Genomic DNA, 6,000 nt, shown 5'->3' with positions numbered 1-6,000 from the left:
AAATTGCAGCAGTGAGGGTGGCTCCATCTCACATGAGTCAGCATGCTTTTTGAACTTGTTATTTCTGCAGTATCAGAGTGTGATGACATGGAAAAGTCAGTGAGAAGGTTGGGAAGGGAGTGTGATGGTAGCATGATGCTCATCTTAGGCAAAAGCCACAAAGGAACCACAATGGGAGCTGGGTATCAATACAACCTATAAAGAATATCAGGCATGTAAAGAGAAAGGAGAGGCCTAAAGTAAACACCTGCATTATGGGTGGGCATCATAAATGTATCCATTTCACAAATATTTATTTGGTGTTAAGGTTGCAGAAGAAATTCAGTTGTACTGGCTATTTTTGTGTCAACTTGACACAGCTGAGTTATCACAGAGAAAGGAGCTTCAGTTGAGGAAATGCCTCCATGAGATCCAACTTGCTTCTTGGTCATGATGTTTGTGCAGGAATAGAAACCCTGACTAAGACACCAGTCAAAGATACAAGAGACTCCTCTTCAAATGTGAAATGATAAAAGAGAGAAGTTTCAAGAAGAAAGGATGGGTAGTGGTTCTGTTGCTGCAGAAGGGTCAAGTAGAGTCAACACTGTAAGGAAGACTTTGATTGTGGATTGGGGTAGATGCTAGGCGGTAGACCCTGGAAACTCAGGTTAGTAAGCAGGCTGGCAAACAAACACATGGAGTCTAAGTCCCCTTCATATTTAAAGCTTAAAATTATAAGGAGATGGGACTTGAACTACATCTCACTTTATGTCCCATTTCCTTGAAACACACCTATTCCATCTACAGAAAGAGAGCTGTGCTACCCTGGGACTGCCACAGCTCTCAGCCAAGAGTAGAGATGTTGTAATTTGAAGTTGACAGCACGATGACCCTTGCAGGGTCATCACAGTTTCTGTCTTGTGGCAGATCTTCCTGCTGAAATATGGAGGTGCCACGATGTTAAATCAATAGTGGTGAGTGATGTAGAGATTGGAGATGAAGCGAAACACAGCCTCCTTTGATTTCACTATTCCATTTTTCTTGCAGGACATTACTTTGGATGAAGAATCTCCTCCGGATAAATCAACGGCTCAGGTTTGCTATTCTAACGAAATGATATGATCTGAAGGGGACCAGTGAGGCTTGAGCATCAGTTAGATTCATTCGTTGAAGCTTTTGTTGAAGCCAAAGCTTTCCTGGGACGTTTAGAACCATTCATGTTACAAATAACAGCAGTAACTCGGTAATGAAGAAGGGTTATGAAAGAATAATATTTGAATATCCAAATTTTCATTGCCGATAATTTGAGAAGCTGTTTTTGACACTTTTGGTGAATAGCACAGCACCCCCAAAATGTAGTATCTTGAAACAAGACGCATCCATTCAGCTCCAGGATATTTTGGGTTCACTGTTGGGCTGGACTCAGTCTTACAGTTCTGTTCTCAGGAGGCATCTTTATCCGCCCCCCGAGCATCTGGCAGTAGCTGCAGCCATCAGCTAGGTAGCTCTGGGACTTAGGTGGGAAGATGCCGGGTCCCTGGACTGATTGTCTCTTATCAGCCAGGAGGCTAAGTTGACTTGTCTCTTTGGCAACTGGGCGGGGCTTCAAGGAAGAGCATTAAAGCCTGAATATATAAGGCATGGCTCAGAACCGGTATCAGCTCTGTCTAAGGGGTGGGAAAAACAAGGCTGCAGCTGTTAAAGGGGGGGTGGGGGCTGCTTACCGCAGCCATTTCGAACATTTGCTATTAACCATAGACGATGCCTCATTTTGTTCCGTTTGGTTTACCCGTGGGTAAGATGTCCCTTTACGCTTCCTCTTCATCTTCCTCTCTATTCTTCTTGTTTTCCTTCCGCTGCTAAGGATGGAACTCAGGATCCTGCCCTTGCTAGGTGAGTATTCTACCACCTAGCTATACACTCCTAGTGTGTGTGAATGTAGAATATTTACACACTTGTTTCCCTGCCCCCCTCCCCCTTCACATCCTCATTCCCTCCCTCTCTTTCTCCATTCCTCTCATGGTACTAGGAATGAACGCAGAGGCTTACACTTGCTTACACTCTACTACTGAGCTACATACCCATCTGTAAACCATAGGAAAGGAAGACATGATTGATTATTGTTTTCCTTGTAATAGCTTAAAGCAAGCTCTGGCTTAAAGCAACTGAGATGAGACTGTATTAATGTAATTGTCCGTCCTCCCCACCCCACCCCCAGCTCTGTAACTCTGAGGTAAGCCCTCATGTTTCCAGTTGTTTGTCAATCGAACCCTATGTGATGTCACCCATCACAGACAAAAACATTTCTCAACAACAGGAAACAGTCTCTAGCTGCTGCTCTGGTAAACTTGTAAAAAAGGATCCCAGAATTTGGCATTGCAAAGCAGATATTCACTCGATATATGGTGCTACTGTCATCTTTGTTCATTAAAAAAAAACACATACTGAAACAGAAAATCCAGGCCTCAGAATGCATTAAACGAAAAAGTATGTACCTGGAAGAAATGACTTTCACTGCTCTACTTTGTAGGAAGTAGACGTTTGGATGCAAGTATATTTCCTAGAATCAGAGGTTTTTTTAAAAGAGTATTTTTGTGGCGTATGGAGAAAATAAAAGTTTTTGATGTCTTGGCTCAAAACTGAGGAGGCTCTCTCTTAGCAGCCCACACAGTACTTTAAGATGGCTTATTATTATGCTAATACTGGTGTGTAATATACACTAAGCATTGGAAGTATGCAGAATACTAGATAGTCCACATAAAAAATCTTGATGGATTTGAAGGGAAGGGCTAAGAAATGCACTCTCCTAATCCACAGGAAAATGGGGTAATTCAGAATCTAGCCGAACCAATAAATCCTATTTAATTTAGCATACATCACATGCGGGGAGTGGGGGGGAGAAGAGGAAGTAGTAGAAATGGGGAGTGATAATCTCTGATTAGAGGACAGTCAGCCTAAGAGCATGCTTGCCTTCATAGCACTGAGTTTTAAAAGACTCAATTTAGCAAAAATATTTCTCGTTTAAAAAGAAAGTTTTGGTCTATAATCCTATGTGTTATTATCTGCTATTCGGAGATCATAGTGGCTGCCAGACTACAATAACTGTTATCCCAACTGCCAGTAGAATGATTTATATTTTAAAGTTATACCTTCACTATATCTTTAATTTATCACTCTAAAACTTACACTATTGACGAAGATATTTGGAGGGCTGGGGCTAAAGTTGTGAATCTGCTCTGAGGACAACTTTTAAAAACATTAATATTGTATTTATTAGTGTGACCAGGTAAAATGAATATATGTATTCATATCCTATAAAATGAGTATATATGGAGAGAGATTATTTAGATAAGTAAAATAATAATAAAGAGTCAAGCATTGAAAAATACCAAGATCCCCCCCACCCCCTGCCCCCACCACAGAAGCTTTTCGTCTGCAGGAAAATGCACATAATTTAAGGAAAGAAGATCTGAGTTTGCCATAATTCCACGCTTTCCTTTCCTTTGCCAGTTTTGAACCGAAGGGGAAAAGTAAAGCCAGAGCTAAAAAGGGCTTGGAACCAGCCTTCTCCATTTTATATAATCATGCTTATTGACTGGAGGTTATATGCTAGGCTCCTCTTTAAATAGAATTCTTGCAGAAGTTGATGAAAATCTTTGGTGAAAAATTGATTGAGAACAAGTTCTCTCTACCTCCATGCTTGTGTGTCTGTAGATTTCCGTACAAGAATTACGTGGCCCTGTTTGTGTACATATAGGGTAGCACTGGCCACTTTTACAGAGATGTATTGGCTTTTGTGGAGTTTCAAAGCAAGTAAAAGAATTTTTAAAAAACGTACACTTGTGTGCCCTCTGGGTGATGATCTATGTAACTGGCAGAATAGGCATATCCTAATCACTAGTTGGAATGTGAAAAATGTGTAAATTCAATTTATTTCTATAATAACTACACATATCCCTTTAAAAATGGGTGTTATAGATCCAATTATAAAATACAGATACCGACTTTCTTATTGATATCCACTTGTAGTAATATATTGTTTTAAGCAAGATGTTTATTTAATAATTCAGAAAAGATAGTATTGGATTATACTTTATACTAATTGATTAGATTTGCAAAATGGAGACAATTTTCATTCACAGAATTTTATTTAAAAAGCTGAAGAGGGAAATACAGAATAAAACTATGTACATGCTCAAGCAGTGAGATTAGAGAAATTGCTTAAGGGAATAAACTCCTTTATGTGCTTAGTGGCTGGTTACACAAGCCTGTATATATTCTGAAATCTGCATAATAAAACGTGACGTGGGGACTGGCTGAGACAACACTTATTTGCTTTCAGAATCACATATGGACACATACATTTGTAATACAAATGTATACACCCACACACTTACACACACACACACACACACACACACACTTACACACATACACATATGCATGCACCTTATTAGGAGATCTAGGTGTTTCTCAAAATGACTGCTAACACATCTGCACATTTGGAGAATTTGCTACAGTGGCGTTATTTAAAACGTGTTTTGAAGTAGGAAAAACAACACACAGGTTGCTAATTCCGAAATGGAACAATTTTAAATCCCTGTTTTAGAATATTGCAGAGCCTTTTAAAAACCGTTTCTGGATTGTTTTGTTTGGTAGTTGTTGGTATTTTTTCTTCCCCTAGAGTGTAAAAGGAAGGATGCTGAAACAGACTACAGGAAGTCCCCGCACAGAAAGAGTCACATGAGGAGACAAAAGATCCCCGTGATTGGTATTAAAGGTAGGGATGTGATACTCTCTAAGCAAGATCAGAGATTGGAAATGATTGTTTCCCCTCTCATCGGGGTGTCTGAGGAGAGAAGAGGCAGCAGACCTACTATTTCTAAATGTTCTGAGAAAGGGGGTAAAGAAGAGAGCAGAGCTTCACTTCAGTCTGAGGGCAGGGCCGCGGAGTGACAGCTAAGTGGTTGGAGCTGTCTTACTGAGGATTTAGAACAAACACTAAAAGCTCTACAGAACCAGTAGGATTGGCTTCAATACTATGTTAACATTCATTAGGGTTGTTTTTGTTTAATTAGGGATGTTAATTATACTTTCCTTAATCCTTGCTCTAGAGTTTATTTCCTCTATTATTTTTGCTGGATACAAGTTCCAATTTCACATCTTAATATAGTTAAATTTAATTTTCCTAAATTGAGAGTTGCTGAGTCTACAAACTGTGGGGGCTTGGTTCACTTTTTATTTATTTAATTTTTCTCATTCACTCATTTTGGCTGGACACTTGACATAATAGAACTCTACAACGCTAATTCCAATAAGCCAAATAGAAAGATTTGCCCACATTTAAAAGTAGGTATTGCCCCTGTAGTCATATCTTGGAGATCATACTTGTAAATAATTGTGTGACATGGGAAATTGTTTAAAAGCGTCTTTCAACTTAGTAGACTGGATCAGGAAACTCTGCCTCACTGGTGAGCTGGAGTACTTCTCCTGATAAATAAGAATGGGCCTTATTTTCCTGAAAGATTGAAGTAATTAAGGCAAAAATAAATTACCTGGATCAGCGCTTCTCAATCTTCTACCCTCATTAGAATTCTCCAGAGAGCTTTTTAAAAATTACAGATCCAGGTCTAGCCTAAACAACGGGGGCTCAGGCACTCTCCTTCTAGAGAGCTCCCCTCAGTGATTCTAACTCATGGTTTAGATTAGAACACAGATTTGGTCAGTTAAAAGCACACAAGACAAAACAAAACAAAACAAAAATCAAAAAAAAAAAAAAAAAAAAAAAAAAAAAAAAAAAAAAAAAAAAAAAAAGAAAAACCCAAAGCAAAACAAAACCAAATCAATCAATCAATCAATTAATTAGAGCCGATTCATGTTTTGAGGCAAATAATGGTTTTGCCTCAGTATTACTGGTTTTAAAGTTACCAGATACCCATTTACAGGACAGCTAGGGCCCTTCATAGACCGTTACCAACCTGCTTTTAAGGTTCTACCCTGTTTTCATCTTGTGAAACTTAA

Source organism: Mus caroli, chromosome 17, assembly GCF_900094665.2.
Source record: "Mus caroli chromosome 17, CAROLI_EIJ_v1.1, whole genome shotgun sequence".
Taxonomy (NCBI): Eukaryota; Metazoa; Chordata; class Mammalia; order Rodentia; family Muridae; genus Mus; species Mus caroli.
The sequence above is the reverse complement of the archived record's forward strand: the minus strand, read 5'-3'. Positions refer to the sequence as shown.